The 18,347-nt window shown below is 43.8% G+C and overlaps 1 protein-coding gene across 1 annotated transcript in view; it reads left to right on the top strand.

Moving 5' to 3' along the window:
- FOXO3 (forkhead box O3) overlaps window positions 1-15,215 on the top strand; it is a 125,426-nt gene extending 110,211 nt beyond the window's left edge. The window contains 1 exon segment of the mRNA XM_008007409.3: window positions 10,230-15,215. The gene's annotated coding sequence lies outside the window, so the exon portion shown is untranslated.
- Window positions 15,216-18,347: the final 3,132 nt, after the last annotated feature.

Consider the following 18,347-nt stretch of genomic DNA (forward strand, 5'->3'; position numbering starts at 1 on the left):
GCGTCTTGTAAACAACATTTTCTATCAGTAGTCTTCCCCCAGGGGCCACCTGTGCTTCTCACAGGCTTACCTTTCTATGTGGAGATGGGAGAAGGGGGCTTTCTGGGACCTGCTTCTTTGCCGTTGCTGGAGAGATTGCCTCCTGGAGGTCCTCCTTGACCTTGGGCCCGGTGGGAGAATGTTTGCAGACTGCTTTCTCTTCCCTGACTCAGAGACACATATTTACTGGACTTGCATCCCAAGATGGAGATTCTCCACCTTGCAAGAGACACCGCCTGCTTCACCCTGGTTTTGCTGATGTGTTCATTGAATTTCAAAGTATTGCTTTCCCCAGTCCTCCAAATTGTTTTGAATTTTAAAGTTTCAGAAACTAAAATGAATTTAAAATGTGTTTTGCAAATTAGTATGTAGAGGTCCTATAAGTCAATGTTTCTCAAAATGTTTCTTGGAATACTAGATCCTCAAGATAGTCATAGGTGTGAAATAGAAAATGGATTCTGTGGTCAAATAAGTTTAAGAAATACCATGTTAAAGAGAAATTGGATTATTTCCAAGAGAACTTCTCAGAGCGTTAAAGGTTAATACACATTATGAACCTTCTAGGGATGGATATGTTATGCAGTGTTTCCTAAAGTGTTTGATATCTTGAATCAAATCCTTTTTCTTCAAGAAACCATAGCACCAGTGTTCTAAGGAACCCCCTTAAGAAATCCTGTCCTAGAGTTTTGCTGAAAGGAGTCAGCACCCCCTTGGAGACTAGGGCTTCTTTGTCTTTTTCCTCCCTTTCTTGCTGAGTTTTTTTGTATGACCTTGTCATATATCTCGTGTTTCTCAGCCATATGCATGCATGGGCTGGCTGCCCGGCAAAGTGGTAGACCCGTGTTGATAGAAGTGCTCAAGAAAGGCCTGAAATCGTTAAGCACAGTTCATCTGTTGAGTACCTGCTGGCACAGGGGACTGAAGTGGATAAAAAGGGTCCCTCCCTTAAAGAATGCGTGGCCTAGTGGGGAAAGTGGTGGCAGTGGTGATGACAGTTTGTCGTAGAGCCAAAGACTGCCTTGCTCAAAAGGTTGGAGCAGAGGCGCATGTGGTGTGGCAGACTGATTTGCCTGGTTTTCTGGGACAACCCTGCATTCGGGGGTTCTGTTCCATGATCACACGGTCTATTCCACAAAAACACAGACCCTAAGACTTGAGGAGTTGCGTACTAACAGGTCAGAGTTCAGGCTGAATCCAGATGCTGGTTTCTTTTAAAAGCTCTGCAGAGCACTTTATGTTTGATTTCTAGAGCTGGTGAGTTCATCACGGTTGGACATGAGCCGCCCACTGCAGCACACTGTCCCTGGGGCTCTGCTCTGAGGGAGCTGTGGATTAAAAAAGCCTCCCCTGCAGCCCACTCCAAGTTAAGTGAGATCCTGTGGGATGGCAGAGGAGCTGTGGGACTTGCAGCAGAAGGCTGCCTTTTTCATGGCTGTGTGTCCTGGAGTCAAGTCGCTCATCTCTCAGTTTCAGTTTGCTTATTTATAAAACGAGGTTAAAATTAAAACTGGCCTCACAGAGCTCCTAGAAGGGCTACCTCTGATATGGGCTAATGTCTTTTGGCACTTTTTTAAAAACGTTATTTAATGTTTATTGTGATTTAAAACAGCTCCAGAGGTTAATAGTGGAAGCAGGAAGCAGCCACGCTAGTCGTAAACTATGGGCAGAAAGAGTGACTGTTTTCCTCAGTGAACTAGACTCAACTGGGTTTTTCATTAAAAAGGGATCTACAATTACCTGTTGGTGTGCAAACTTTTATTTCCAGAGTCGACGTCCCTTAGAAGTTCTGCCTACCCGTTTGGGGGTACTCATTGGAGGGGCTGTTAAACAGTCTCCCCAGAGCTGGTGGTTTATCTCTTATTTGTTAACTGTGATACAACTTGGGGTTCAGAACTAATGCTACAGATGTTGTGAGGAGAGCTGTATGTGGTATCCAGAGTGCTCCATTAGCATCTTTAAAGGATCGCCTGGGAAGTCCCAGCTGTCTGGCTTCAGCTCTGCTTAGCATGGGTACCCATCGGTGTCCACAGGGGCTAGCAGCAAGCCCCGCTGAAGGAGACGCCCCACCCTGCTCTCTTCAGCTGCCTCAGAGCCTCAAGCCTGAACCTCTCCTGCTGTTGGGAGGAATCTGGCAATGCCATCTTTGTCTTCCCAATGCCAGTCATCCCAAGCCACTCAGAGAGACCAAGAGCCATTGCAGTCCCTCCTAGGGCTGTCTTGGAGCAGAAGGACTACCACATAATAGCATGGTGTTGGCAGTAGTCTGGCCTTGGGTCTCCCCAAAGCTGGTGGTTTATCTCTTATTTGTTAACTGTGATACAACTTGGGGTTCAGAAAAGACAGTCGCTGCACCCTTAACATCTCTTCCAATTCTAAATTGAGTGAAAACCCAGAAAAAAAAAAATAGGCTGTTCTTCTCTAGGCGCTTCTAAATAAGCAGCAGCCAGGCCTGGGACTAAAATATACCACCCTGTAGAGCCACTGGACACTGGGATGCAGGTCTTTTGTGTCTTTCCTGCTCAATAATAGATGTGCACCTTCGTTTTTAATTTTAGGTCGACTTTGTTTTTAATAGCCTATTTTTTGCTCAAATCCATGGCATTCATTTATTAAAGAATAAGATCACTTAGTCACGAAGTCTCAGAGGGTAATTCCAGTGTTTCTGAAGGCTGAAACTGTAATTGACAGTCTTGGTTTGATTGAAGGTTTGGATGTCAGTATGTCTCCTCTCTCATCCTCTTTCTTCTTCTCTCCGTCTCCCTTCCCTCTTCTTTTCCTGCTTTGTCTCTGATGAAAGAAGTCTGAGCCATAAGGTTGTGGGGGTTTTTTGTTTTATTATTTTTTAAAATGTGTTTATGTTTGTGTGGAGTATTTGACTTGATTCCTTAGGGGAAATCAGTGACTAAGAAGAGAAGACCAGAGGTAGGAGTCCAACAGTTCTGAGGTCGAAATTTTCAGTTAATTTCCACTAGGCCTTCATTTCTGTATTCGCCACTGTAATTACTTGGAGCTTTCATTGGTCATTTGTATGTTCAAAAAAGATCAGACAGCAATACCGCCCAACCTAGTTATAAGTAATCAGAAAGTGTCTTGTCTGATAGACCTGTTAGAAGGTGGCCCTAATGTTTGTTTACCTAAAAATGCTGCCTGCCCACCGAGTAACACAAAGCAAAGCACTGCCTGCCCTGCCCGTCACGTTCTACTGAGACTGTCCTGCTGGCTGGGGTGGGGTGCCCCGTGGGAGGCAGCCCTGGCCGGCGCTTACACCGTGGTGCAAGTGCAGGCCAAGCTGTAAGAAGAGGGGCACCGGGGCCACACATGCAGATTCCCTTCACTACTGGAATATGTATGCCTGGCCAGACTGCTGACCTCAGGGCACTCCTTTGTCTCTCTCAGTCCTGGAGCCACCTGGAGTCCCTCTCAGTTCCTCTGTTGCACTGGTGTGATGGTTGTTACATGACCACCATCTGTGTCACCTGTCTGTCCTGGTCATACCTTACAGGTGGTTTGGACTATTTGTAGAACTTAACTAGCTGATTCTGTGTTTTCAGTTTCAGAATCACTTGGAAAAATTACATTGTCTCTCAAAATCCTGTGTATCTAAAGCAGGAAAAGAGGACTTTAGAGACCCTCCCTTCACTGTCTGGTAGCTAAACCCTGAGATGGGCTGGCAGTTACACCTGCACTTCCACCCACCCTCCAGGGATCTAGGGCATCCCAGCCTGCACACTCCTGTCATTCATCCCTGCCCCACCCCCCACATACACACACCCCAGTAAATGCAGTGAAGAGTCATACAGGATAGGGTCACACCCAGCGAACATAAACATCGTGATATGCAGGTCATGGTTGATGACTCTGAACATTTCCTCCTGTACTACAGTTCCCTGTTGTTTTTAAATGGTGAATCACTTTATTGACAGCAACTTGAGACTTAGAGTAGCAAGTCTTTTACTTTGGGGACTGGTGATAAGGATATATATGGTGGGATATACAGAAAGGATGGGAGAAGATAAACTTTTTATTAAATACTTGAGAATCAGTTGAATGTTAAAATTGTGCCTTGTTTTGATTTCATCTGTAAGAAATAGGAGTTTTAGAAATTTAATTATTGGAAACCATCCTTTTCACAAAAAGTGCCACAAATCCTAGGTCATATCCCACCAGGCAGTAGGTTCTGCCTGGACTCAAACTAACTCTTGGCAAATATGAGTAGGTCATGGAAGCAGTTGCAATGAAAGGATGCTGAGTGTTGGAGCTGTCAAAGAGGAAGAGGGTTCTTCCAGGAGGATGGTTCTTTCATTGATTCAGCCAACATTTATTGTGCATCGATTTAGTACTTTCAACTTACCAGGTTACTTGGGACATCAAGAAAATTGTGTTTCTTCCACTGGAATATGTGCTGCACGGGGGCAGATACCAGACAGTGCTCTTAAAGTAGTAGGTGCTCCATACGTGTTTGATTTGATTTGAAGACTTTGCTCAGCTTTCAAGGAGTTCAACATGTTGGGAGCCCCTGTACAAGTTGCCATTTCAGGCACATTATGATTAGGTACTAGGTGAGTGGCAAGAATTGAGTCAAGGATAGCATAGGGAAGGTGGGGCTGGAGGAGCCATCTGAATGTGTAGGTGATTCGCATGCGTGGTAAGAAGAGCCGTCCAGGTAAAGTGTCTTTGAACCTGACCCATCAGACAAGCGGAGGGTTTGTTCCCAGAAGCAGTAGTGGGCCTTAAAGCGTGGATGAGGACAGTGGAACTTGATCCCACAGGCCTTTACCAGCTAAGTGTTTTGGATATTATAATAAAGTTAAATAACCATAAATTCAGAGAGAATCGAGACACCCTTTAAAGGCTTTTTGCCTAAAAACTGGGCCTTTAAAAAGAACATAATCTAAAACTTTACATACTATTATATGTGGTTTGCCAATCTAAGAATCTTAAGAAAATACTAAATCTCTGCAACTTTGCTGTTGACGGTAAATCAATACCTATCATATTTCTGCCATATTAGTATTCATAGTTGACTCTGGATATGTGAAGAATATTAGTTAACATAATCCCTGCCTCAACATAAAGTCAGAGATAGGGCATTCTTAAACTTACTTTAGCCATCAATAATGGCTAAATTTAAGCAACAGAAAAGCTGGTGCCTCCCAGCAGGTGACCCCCAGCTCTTTGTCCCTCAGCTGTGAAGTATGAGGATGACTACCGCTCTCCCTGTGTGTCTCCCTTGGGTTTTATCAGCACAGCACAAAGGCTGGCTGGAAGGGCAGTCTACTCCAGGTCTAGGCTCTGAGGTGTCCTGGAGGCGAAGGCTCTGGAGGGCCCTGTCACCAGCCTTCCCAGACTGGTTCACCTGCTGCCTTGACCAAGCCCAGGAGTTACTGGGAGGCAGTACAAGGCAGCCTTTACACAAGTCAAGCTTGTGTTTTACACAAATGAAGGGGTTTTGTTAATAGTGTGTATAGTTGTGTACCTTTCTAGTATCATCCTATCTTCTTTGCCATGGAAAGCTCATTCTAAGCTTCCCTGTAACATCCTCACTTTCTCCACAGGTGCTTTACTTGCCTGTTAGAAATTGCCAGAGTCAATGAGGTAGGTTTCCTGGAAATTTGACTTTCCTTTAGGGAGGCTCCTCAGCGGAATACAAACCTGGCCGCCATCCTGGCTTAAACTTCTATACCTGTTGTTTCCCTCATAAACTGTTCAGTGCCTGAAATGGCAACTTGACAGCCTTTGCCAAAAGCGATTTTAACAGAGCTACACCTCCTAAATTTTCCTGTCTGGCAGACATGGAGGATGTCTCTGTTTGGTGTGCATCGCAGGCGGAGGACTGGATTCTCATCGACCAGGCCCCTGCCGTCAGCGACCATCAGGCTGGTTCCCATGAACCTCTCTAACTCTTTCATCACCCATTTCAGTCTAGAAGATATTGAAAAATGACCAAATTAAGCCAAAGCGTGTTTTCCTGAGCTGCATAAGTTTTGCCTGGAAGATGAACTCCAAGGGACCTGTGCCATTTTGGTGCTCCAAAATTAGATGTGACTGCCTAACCCAAGACCTGCAAAAGCATTGTTTTCCTGGGGTGACACCAGCTACACAAGCCTTGTGGATGCTGGCAGATGACTGTGGCTCATGTGGATTGCGTGTCCCTGAAGTCCTCTGGGAATGAAGCAGAGATGGCATCAGGCAGACATTTCTTTGAGTGTTTGAATAGAAATATTCAAACTCTGAAACCCACCCCTGTCGTCGGGAGTCCATGTGCGACTTCCTTGTCAGATTGCATGAATATCAATTCCTTTTCTATCCTAAGTGTTCCATATTTAGTCCCCAGCTTGCTCCAGGGGTTGAAAGTTTGGCTAAAATTATCTTTCTTTTTAAAGAGTGAGGAAAGTGGTGTTTCACTTTATTTTTACTTGTGGGGCAAACTTACCTCAAATCGTCTAGTTCTGTCTAGCTAGGAAAACAGTTGATAACCTTCATGGATTTGTGGATGTGAAGGTTTCAACTTATGATCTCTTTTTTCTTCCATGTCCTATTTAGTATTGGGTTCCTGTTCTGTTCTTCTCTGCCAAGAAGATAAAAACACCACTGAAAAAATTTTCACAGTGGATTAAGTTGTGGGAGGACAACAGTAGGAACATGTATGTTGTTATGCTGTGTGTAGTTTTTGGAGGCATTTTCCTTTCTTAGAGTATCATGTGATTTATGGTGATAATTAGGCAGAAACTTGTCTTCCCTACAGATGCCAAGATTATAGAGGGACTTGCTCTCACCAGAGACCAGATGACAGCATCCAGAGATATTTTTAGAATGGACCTCATCATTTATTTGGTCTCCGCATTTCATTTTCTTCGTATCAACAATTGATTTCAAACTTGTTTATTGGACAGGGAGGGGAGGGAGGGCGTCTTCCCCTAGTAATGAAAGCCACTGATGGGACATTTTTATATTTACTGTTAATTGGCATATTGCCCAGTAGTTGCAAAGTGAACTATAATTCCATCAGCTGTGTGCTTTAGGTTCTTTTCAAAAGTTTTACTTAATTTGATGTGTTTTCTTACAGCATTTTAAATTTTTATTTATTTATTTTGAGACCAGGTTATGAGACTAATTTTTGTATTTTTGGTAGGGGTGGGGTTTTGCCATGTTGCCCAGGGTGGTCTCCAACTGCTAGGCTCAGGGAACTCACTTCAGCCTCCCAAAGTGCTGGGACTTACAGGCGTTAGCCACCGTGCCCGGCCCCTTAATCCGATGTGTTTTTAAACTAGAAGAGCATCAACACACACACATAAATCTCACAGTTAACTAAATAACCTTATAACTAAAATGTCATACTTTCCAACAGTTTAAGAATGACATGAGCTTTCTTAAAACCCATGAAACTTGTACCCAAGCTAAGTATCATTGACTTTCCCAGCTCAGTAGCTGGGTTTCATCACTTAAAATACGCTCCCTCCACTCTTCTGTCCTTGACTGAATCAGATAAGCATGTACAAACATTGAGCCACAGAAGAGCCATTAAAAATCTAAGACAGATGAGCTGCTGCTTTCCTTTTGATTATTTTTATTACCCCAGTTTTCATTGTGAATGGTGATTCTGGTGTTCCTCTGAGAAGGATAATTGTATTTCTGTTCAACATTTATCTTCTATATTTTCAGTGTTTTACAATCTGTTTTCCTTCCGTCACAGAGGAAACCAGTGGCCTTTCTGTTCTCTGGAGTGGGAGTTTCTGTATTAAATTTGCCCTCTGCAAGAGTTGCCTCGATACGTGGGCCAAATCCTCTACCAATTCAGCCTGTAAGCACCAAGGCGATTTCCTGAGCAGGCCTCCCTCGGAGGGCATTGCCTGGGAGACCTCAGAGGAAGCTGTAGAACATAGCTTCACAGGTGACCCCAACCCCATTCTGCAGAAAGGAAAAGTGGTGGTTCGCACATTTCCTTTTTAGTAATGGAGTTCTCTGAAGATTTGGGGCCTTTTGATGAAGGAATGGATATTAAGCCTGGGGACTGTGGTTGGTTGGTGCTTTAGACTGTCCCACATGGGCCTCCTACCCCTGGCTTTGGGGTGATGACCTATTCTGCTCAAAACTGTGCTCTGTTGGGGGCTCATGGGTGTCCTCTGTCCTCTTCCTTCCTGTGTTGGCCCTGCCCACATTGAAGCAAGCCACACCCCCTGTGTCTGTACTTGGGGAATGAAGTGTGTCACCTTCCCATTATGCACTGGCTTCTGTGGCTGCATAATTAATACCCAAGGGAACCGGAGAGGGGTCTGAATTAGATAGTACTTTACAGCTTCTCCCTCGGTGCTTACAGTAAGTCAGGATAGGGACTTGGGGATGGGAGTCCCCGATGACTGATCGCATAGTGATGTTGGATGGTAGTTTATTAATTGTTCTTGTGCGGGAAAAAACCTCTGGAAGAGTCCAGAGGACTGTGTCTGTGAAACACTATCTAATCATTCATACTTTGCAGGACGAGGTAAAGTAGTTAGAATAGCACTGACTTCAGCAAGCTACGGTCTTCACAGATGATGAGATCTAGTATTTACTTTAGCTTTTACTCCCTCTAGAACCAACAAGCCATTATTTTATAGTCCAAGATAATATTATCTAGTAGCTTTACAAAGCAAAGAATGTCCCCAAAACACCATCAGCCAGGGAAACTAAATCCTAGGAATAGGCAGGAAGAAGAAAGGGGCTGCTTTTTCTACTTTATTGTCCCTGCCTCCAGTAAAACAACCTTAATTCTTCGATTTGGAGCTTTAACAAGGATAAGTAAATATCATAAATACTAAGTCCTGCTGTGTTTGCAAATACTGAGAGTGAAAGGTAAGATTGCCAGCAAGTGCAGAGTCACAGAAGAGATTGAAGCTACAGTACGTGCATGAGAATTCCTGATGACCCTGCGGTACAGCCTGTAAAGGTGGGAGAAGCAGATGTATGTAATGTGCTTTTGTGTGTGAGTTTATTGATGCTTTTTTCATTACTTATTTACCTTGTCTAGTGAGAAAAGCACGAGTTCATGTTGTTTCACTACCACTTTTCTATCCATTTCTTGGCCTAGAGCCATTTCTTTACTACCATAACTGCCAACACTGTCTCTGTAAACAAAGAATCTTACGTCTGGAGGTCTGTCATATCACGTCCTTTTGCTATTAAGACATGTTTATGAATATACTTTTTTTTTTCATCCTTTAACTTTTCTGGGCCCAGTGGTCACATGACATCTGATAAGACTTATATAAATTCAGATGCTCTAAGAGCACCTTTTTTGTGCCTTTCCATTGAAGACAAAATAATAATTGGAGGCAGAATAATAATAATGCTCTTGATTATTAATGGGATGTTTTGTGGGGGATTTGTTGGCCATATATGTGTTATATAATTTGTTTCTGTGCAAATTTGTAATACAAAACTCAAATTCCTAAACCCAGTGCATTGGCATGCCTGTAGTCCCACCTACTCAGGAGGCTGAGACGGGAGGCCCTCTTGAGCCCAGGAGTTCAAGTCCAACCTGGGCAACACAGCAAGACCCCACTTCTTAAATTCTTAAGATGGCCCACTTAGTAATTACTTACTCTTTTTATGGTGGGGAGTAGGGGAGTCAGGATTACCCACACACAGCAGTGCAGGCTTATTAAGGCCTTTATAGAAAGTGGCCATTTCATCTCCCCTGGTGTTGGGGTATTCATGGAAAGGGATGGTAAGCAATTCAGTTAGTCCACATAGTCAGTAGGGAAGAACCAGAAAAGTATAACTCGTCTACTTAGGGTGACCAGCTCTCCTTGTTTTAGCATGGAAAGTCCCATGTCCTAGGAAATCCCTCAGTCCAGAAGTCTAGAACAGAATCTTATCTGTACCTTGAATGTCTAAAAAGAACCCCCAAAACACCCCTAATATGACTGACTTTGTTAATCTCCCAAAATGAATGATCGCATTCCCTTTGGGCTTTTCAACTTCAGAGCATTTTGTAATAAGAACAACATAAGAAATAAGGTAAGTAGTCTTTGTGCTTTGTCCTTAGGATTTCAGACCTTTGAAACTGGTGTAGCAGAGCAGCTTTGCTGTGCCAGCCCTGGGCTCTGAGGTGGGTGAGGGAGATGGGAGGCCTTGACAGGTGGCCCTCAGGTGTCCACTGTTGCTGTTGCAATGCCCTTAATCTCTGGTTTTCTTTTCTCCTCCTTTAGACCCTCAAACTGACACAAGACCTACAGAGAAAACCCTTTGCCAAATCTGCTCTCAGCAAGTGGACAGTGATACCGTTTACAGCTTAACACCTTTGTGAATCCCACGCCATTTTCCTAACCCAGCAGAGACTGTTAATGGCCCCTTACCCTGGGTGAAGCACTTACCCTTGGAACAGAACTCTAAAAAGTATGCAAAATCTTCCTTGTACGGGGTGGTGAGCCGCCTGCCAGTGGAGGACAGCACCCCTCAGCACCACCCACCCTCGTTCAGAGCACACCGTGAGCCCCCGTCGGCCATTCTGTGGTGTTTTAATATTGCGATGGTTTATAGGATGTTTTAAGTGTTGTTCTTGTGTTTGTTTTCCTTTGACTTTCTGAGTTTTTCACATGCATTAACTTGCGGTATTTTTCTGTTAAAATGTTAACCGTCCATCCCCTAGCAAATTTAAAAACAGAAGGAAAATGTTGTACCAGTTACCATTCCGGGTTCGAGCATCACAAGCTTTTGAGCCCATGGAACTCCATAAACTAACAAATTACATAAACTAAAGGGGGATTTTCTTTCTTCTTTCGTTTGGTAGAAAATTATCCTTTTCTAAAAACTGAACAATGGCACAATTGTTTGCTATGTGCACCCGTCCAGGACTGAACCATGCATAGGCAAAACGAGTGGAGCACAGCGTCCGGCCCAGTGTGTTTCCAGTTCTGAGTCAGGGTGATCTGTGGACAGGACCCCAGCACCAGGTCTACAGGTGCCAGATCAGTAGGGCCTGTGATCTCCTGTCAGTGTCTTCAGCTAATGTGAACAGTGTTGGTCTGCTGGTTAGAAACTAGGATATTAATATTTTCAGGAAAGAAATCAGCTCAGCTCTCCACTCATTGCCAAATGCCACTAAAGGGTTTAGTTTTAAGGAGAAAGAAAAGAAAAGAAAAAAGTCCTGTTTTGTTTTGCAGAACAAATGAACTTACAGGTGAGCATTAAGCTTGCAGTGAGAAATGTGTGAAGAGTAAAAACCCAAGTCAATGCTGAGGCAGTTCTAACTTCACTGTTTTCCTAATACACATCCTTGATTATTTTCAGCCTTGCTGTGTATAATCTGATCTGCTAGAAGTGTATGAGTGAGAGGCAATAGCATACAAACTGATTTTTTAAATATAAGCTTAGGTTGTAATTGTACAAGTGACACAATGGAAGTACAAAATAGGGCAGTTTTAACTTTTTTTTTCTGCTTCTATGGATTTCATTTTGTTGTGTTTTCAAAAAGTTATGGTGCTGTATAGGTGCTTTCTGTTTAACCTGGAAAGTGTGATTATATTCGTTACCTTCTTTGGTAGACGGAATAGTTGGGACCACCTTTGGTACATATGAAATTGGTGTAATGATGCTCTGATTAGCACAGCATATGCATACTTCTCCAAAGTGATATATGAAGACTCTTTTCTTTGCATAAGAAGCATTAGGCATATAAATGTATAAATATATTTTATCATGTACAGTACAAAAATGGAACCTTATGCATGGGCCTTAGGAATACAGGCTAGTATTTCAGCACAGACTTCCCTGCTTGAGTTCTTGCTGATGCTTGCACCGTGACAGTGGGCACCAACACAGACGTGCCACCCAACCCCCTGCACACACCACCGGCCACCAGGGGCCCCCTTGTGCGCCTTGGCTTTATAACTCCTCTGGGGGTGATATTGGTGGTGATCACAGCTCCTAGCATAATGAGAGTTCCATTTGGTATTGTCACACGTCTCCTGCCTCGCTTGGGTTGCCATGTTTGAGCGATGGCCCTGTTGATTTCACCCTGCCTTTTACTGAATCTGTAAATTGTTGTGCAATTGTGGTTATAGTAGACCTGTAGCACATTGCCTTTTCTAAACTGCTACACGTTTATAATCTTCATTTTTAAAGTATGTATAATTTTTTAAAGTATGTATTCTATTCATATGTTCTGCTTGTCAGTGAGCCAGACTTGCTTACTATATTCCTTTATAATAATGCTAGCCACTTCCTGGATTCTTTAGTAGTGTGCTGTATGCAGGAACTTTCCAGTAGCAGTGAAGGAGGGTTGCCTCTCCAAGCTTCCTAAAGGATGCTGCCCTGGGTGGGGATGCATCGCAGAGGCAGTAGTAGCATGGGGGCTGCAGTAGGGAGTGAGATGGAAAAGGGTGGGGGGATAGGAGAATTCCAGAGTGCTTCCAGCATGAGGGTCCTGAGAACTTCTGTCCTGAGTTCAGAGAGACATGCAAAGTAACTAACAAAATAGCTGCTTGCCTTTGCAGTTTTACAGACCCTGGGAGCCACTTTGGGAGTGAGAAAGGCAACCCTCCAATGTGTTTCAACTTTAAAATGTTGAATTCTTTTCAGACCCGTGGTATCGCATTTATTCTCCTTTTCTAGTGTTTGTTGGATTTCAGGCAGAATGTCTTACAGAATGTCCTAGAACCAGATTATCATTTAATCTGAAACAGCTGAGGAAGGGACAGAGGAGGTACAAGGGCAAGGCAGCACAAAACAGATCAGGAAAATGAAGAGGGAATGCTTTGGGTTTTTGTTTTGTTTTGTTTTTTTCTTCTTCAAGTAACTGAAACAGCATCTACATGTAGAGTGTTGTGGAGAGCTGAGACCAGGGCAAAGTCAAGTGCAGCATAAGTACCGTGAGACCTGCCAGCCCCTGGAGAGGGTCAGCCGAGGATCTGGTAGTGAAGCCTGTCTAGGGTCCCGGCACCCTCACCCTCAGCCACCTACAGAAAGGCCAGGCCCCCAGAGACTAGCCCGGTTCTAAAGTGGTCAGGCTGGGCAGGGGTGCTGCCTGAGCCCTCTGCCCCTTATATTGAGACCCTGCTTTCAGGACAGGCCAACTGTTGGCCACCATGTCACATCCTGAGTGAGTGTCACAGGTCCCTAACAAGAATTTTCTGATCTGGAGCATATCAGCAGAACGCTTAGCCTCAAGGGGCTGGCAGCTCTAATGTTTGATTTATGATGCAAACTATTGGAGGCCACCCTCAGCCTCTAAATAAGCTGCTCTAGGGAGCCACCTACTTTTTGATGAGAAATTAGAAGAGTACCTAATGTTGAAAACATGACATGCGCTCTTGGGATCTGCTGTTCTCTTCAGGGCTCCAGAACCTGATACCTGTTACCAAAGCTAGGAAAGAGCTTTATCACAAGCCTTCACTGTCCTGGCATGAGAACTGGCTGCCAGGCTCAGTGTACCCCATTAACTGTGAATGAATCTGAGCTTGGTTTCCTTGATTGCATCCTCTGTGATATAATGATTGCTGAAACACATTTTAAAAATTCAGAAGTTTGTCACTCCTGTTAATGGGAGGATCATTCACACATGTGTAGTACAAGGCAGACTTTGTGTTTGTTTTTGGTGTTGATTTTTAGCATTGTGTGTGTTGCTTCCCCACCCTGAGGAGAGGACACCATGGCTTACTACTCAGGACAAGTATGCCCTGCTCAGGGTGTGATTTCAGGTGACTTCCAAACTTGTACACAGTTTAAAGATGGTGGAGACAGATTTTGCCTCTGCCTAGTGAACCCCACTTAAAGAATAAGGAGCATTTGAATCTCTTGGAAAAGACCATGAAGAATAAAGCAGTCAAAAAGAAGTCCTCCATGTTGGTGCAAAGGGCTTGCGAGGGGAAATAAAAATGTTATCCAGCCTGACCAACATGGAGAAACCCTATCTCTATTAAAAATACAAAACTAGCCTGGCATAGTGGCGCATGCCTGTAATCCCAGCTACTCTGGAGGCTGAGGCAGGAGAATCGCTTGAACCCAGGAGGCGGAGGTTGCAGTGAGCCAAGATCACACCCGCTGCACTCCAACCTGGGGAACAAGAGTGAAACTCCACGTCAAAAAAAAAAAAAAAAAAAAAAAAAAAAAAAAAAAAAAAAAAAGTTATTCATCCTCTCTCAAAGCAAAAAGGAAACCCTGAAAGCTCTGAACTCTAGTTTTATTTTTCTTGCTGTATTTGGGTGAACATTGTATGATTAGGCATAATGTTTTTTAAAAAAAAAATTTTTTTTTTGGTAGAAATGCAATCACCAGTAAAGAGGTACGAAAAAGCCAGCCTCTCTTGCAGACCGGAGAGGCAGAGTACTACTATGGGAGGTGAAGTTCTGATGGAATCATGCCTGTCAAATGAGATCTTAAAGCAGATGCCCAAATAAAAGAGTATATTATATTTTATCTGAATCTTAAGTGGGTAACATTTTATGCAATTGAAACAAATGGAATATTTTCCTCTTGTTTAGTTGTATCTGTTTATATTTTTCTTTGATGAATGATTGGTCATGAGGCCTCTTGCCACACTCCAGAAATACGTGTGCGGCTGCTTTTAAGAATTATGTGTCTGGTCACTTATTTCTCTAAAATTATCTCATTGCCTGGCAATCAGTCTTCTCTTGTATACTTGTCCTAGCACATTATGTACATGGGAAATGTAAACAAATGTGAAGGAGGACCAGAAAAATTAGTTAATATTTAAAAAAATGTATTGTGCATTTTGGCTTCACATGTTTAACTTTTTTTAAGAAAAAAGTTGCATGAATGGAAAAAAAATCTGTATACAGTATCTGTAAAAACTGTCTTACCTGTTTCAATTCCTTGCTCATACCCCATGTAATCTAGAACTAAATATGGTGCGTGGCCATATTTAAACACCTGAGAGTCAAGCAGTTCAGACTTTGATTTGAAGCACCTCATCCTTCTTTCAATGCGAACACTATCATATGGCATTCTTACTGAGGATTTTGTCTAACCATATGTTGCCATGAATTAACTCTGCCGCCTTTCTTAAGGATCAAAACCAGTTTGATTTGGGTATCTTCCCCTTTCCAAATGAAATAGAGATGCAGTACTTACTTTCCTTGGTGTTTGTAGATATTGCCTTGTGTATTCCACTTAAAACCGTAATCTAGTTTGTAAAAGAGATGGTGACGCATGTAAATAAAGCATCAGTGACACTCTGTCTTACTCCAAGAAGTCTCTTTGTTCTCCCTCCCCCTTTCTTGAACCCTAGGAATAAAATGGCAGTTTATCTCAAGGTCTCCCTGTGGAATTCCCCCGCAGGCTGGGAGAGGCACAGAGCTCAGAGACTATCGCGAAATCTTTAAATGAACCTAGTACACTTTTTCTCTGGCCCACTTCTGACCTCCACAGACAACAGACAACTTAATAAAGGCAGATTTATGGCGTAGTTCATGGTGGCTGATAGCCACTTTTGGTGTGCTCTGAGTCATGTTGCCCAGGAAGCTTGGAATAAGTAGGGAGTTGGGACTTAGAGACAGCCCTCACTGAGCATCTGAGGTTTTAACTTGTCAGTTGCTTGACCTGGATGAGGTCCTCCTCACGTGAGTCCAACACAGGAACGTTGGTCGGCCACAGTGCCCTCCTGCCCGGCCTGCATACTGAAAGTGAGACACGACACTTCAGGTTTCTGGTGGCAACAGTAAACATTTCCTCTGTGTGTACCTTTAGGGCCTCCTGAGTTAAGTGAGAAGGAACTCCACCTATTGTAAAACTATTCTTAGTAGTATGGATTGTGTGTTTCATTTTAATAGCCATATAAAAGTTATTCAGATGATATAGAATAAGCAGGGTCTACTTTAAGGTCCCACATAATAGGTTCTTACTTCAGATCAGGGAGGTGAAAGATTTTAAAGTTGGGAATTGGGATAAATTCTGTATTGGTGGAGACTCATGCTTTCATAAGTTTTTCCTCACCATTGTTTTAATTACTTACAAAGGTAAAACTTCACCATCTCCTAATGCCAAAGCCTACTAGGGATGGGTAGTTCACTAGAGATTACTTTCCAACTTTTATTCTGTCTTCCAGAGGATTAAAGATGGAACTCTAATACCAGTTATGACAAGATTCTTAGTAGAGAGTTCTCCAAAACCAGGTAAAAATGCAACCAAAAACCAGTAAGTTAATTTAACGACCAACAGTTACGAAGCCCATTTCCACTGTGGCAGTGGGCCAGCCTTTGTGATGGGCACCAGGAGAACGAGGATCTGCGCCTGCCCTGCAAGAGTGTGTGGTCTAGGAGGGATCTGTCTGCTCCACCTGGAGGGATAAAGGGCCAGCTGCTGATACTCTCCTGCTTCGGCTTCCTGTTTAAAAGAGGAAGAGTTTGGACTAGTTAATCTCAGACACACATGATTGTGCAGTTTATTCAATAATGAGGGCAAAGCTTTAGGCCAGCAGACGTTACTTTGATGTGTATCAGCCAAGTCACCCACACCACAGCTAGGATACAGGGGTCCCAGGCAGAGAATTCATAGCCACCATCTGCCAGACACAGGCGCACACACACACATGCATACAGTCATCCCCCGACACAGCCACAGTCACCCACAACCCCAACCCTGAGACATGGGAAGTAGAGGGACAGCTGTGGGTTGGTGGTGGGGTGCAGTCTGCGGTGCCCTGAGCTGCTTGCAGCCCTGTGGTGGGAGCCAGCAGGGGAGAGTATTTGAGGGGTGGAAGTGAGAGGGAAGCACTCAGAAAAGGGGCCCACTCCAGCTCTGCTTTCCTCTCCGTCGAAGAAAAGCAATGGTGCTGGGCCCAGAGGAACAGACGCATTTGAAGGAGGAGGAAGAGTCCTTTCCCCCGGATTTTCCTCGTTTAAAAGCTGAAAGAGGAAGACCGCCAGCAACATTTAAGACTGGAAGAAAATTAGATTATGTGTGTGCACGCGCGTGTGTGTGTGTGTAGTTCTGCCTGCCAACCATCACATAGTAATGGCTCAGAACTGTTGAGTTTTGCCTACCTTCTCTGAGGACTTGCTAGAAACACATGACAAACATCTCCACTCACACTTTGGGAGGAGAAATCCCAATGCCCTGCTGGTATTGGCACAGGATCTCCTCGGCATCCTATGATCATTCCTCCACCAGCACCCGCGTGTGCCAGGCGCTGTGCTTGTGTTGGTGAGATGAGTTGAAGAGGCTGAGCTGGAGTGTGTAGGACTGCTGGCATGTACTTGAGCACCTGAGTCCCATGAATGCTGCTAAGGATAGGGTGGAGGGACAGAGGAAGTTAAGATTTGAGCTAAAAAGCAGAAACGAATCAGGCTTTCTGGCTGAAGTGATGAATTCCAAAGACAGGAAGGACTGGAACATGCTCAGGAAACTGAGAGGTGAGCTTGTTTGGGATTTAAAGAGTTCAAAGAAGGTGAGAAGTCAGGCAAGAAAAGAAGGTTGCCAGAAAACTCGAGACCAAGGAGCTTGGAGTGTTTGATCGAGAATGGGAAACCAGCAGGGTGGTGGCCTGGTCAGAGCTGGCCTTTGGGAAGGGCCCCAGGGCACACTGTAGGGATGGATTCTAGAAGGAAGATGAGGAAATGAGAAAGCATGGTAATTCTAGAACTGTTCTCACAGCCTGGCCCCCACAGAGAGTGATGTTTATGCGCCCCACTGGAAAGGCGGAGAAAACTGCTTCGGGTTTCAGGTGACCACCTCGGCTCTCCCAGCCACAGGCCCTGGAGATCGCCCTATGGGCTACGGGAGCCATAGCTCACACCCCTGCAACCAAGTTGGGAAGCTCTGATCTGGAAGAAATCACAAGAAATTTGGTAATGGGTTAAGTCTAGAGGAGGGAGGCAACAGGGTTTGGATTTCAACTCTTCACCTGGTGTACCATTTTATCAAAGTGGAGTGTATTATACTTACATAAATATAGCTTATAAAAACCAATTGGGAGAGGCTGGCTTTGACTGAGACTGGAGGGAGTAAGGAGTAAGATGAGGGAAGGATACTGGGGAGTAGAAGTAGAGGTGATGAGGTGACTATACTATTGAAGGAATCTCACTGACAAATGAATAGTATTGTTACAAATTTGTATCTTCATCACCTTGGGTTTTCTTAACTTCCTCCTATTAACATCTTGGATATCACAGTATAGGAAGTACCTAATCAGAAGAAAGGAGTATTATGTATCTATCAAAACAATAATTATGAAAACTATGCATCTATGTAAAAAGCACTCATTTTGGATACATGCTTAGAAGGGTAATTATTGCTCTTATATTGTAACCTTATATGTTGATACAAGAAAAAAAGCAGAATACAAATAATACCTAGTAGTGTAAAATTGG

This window comes from Chlorocebus sabaeus, chromosome 13, assembly GCF_047675955.1.
Source record: "Chlorocebus sabaeus isolate Y175 chromosome 13, mChlSab1.0.hap1, whole genome shotgun sequence".
NCBI classification, from domain to species: Eukaryota; Metazoa; Chordata; class Mammalia; order Primates; family Cercopithecidae; genus Chlorocebus; species Chlorocebus sabaeus.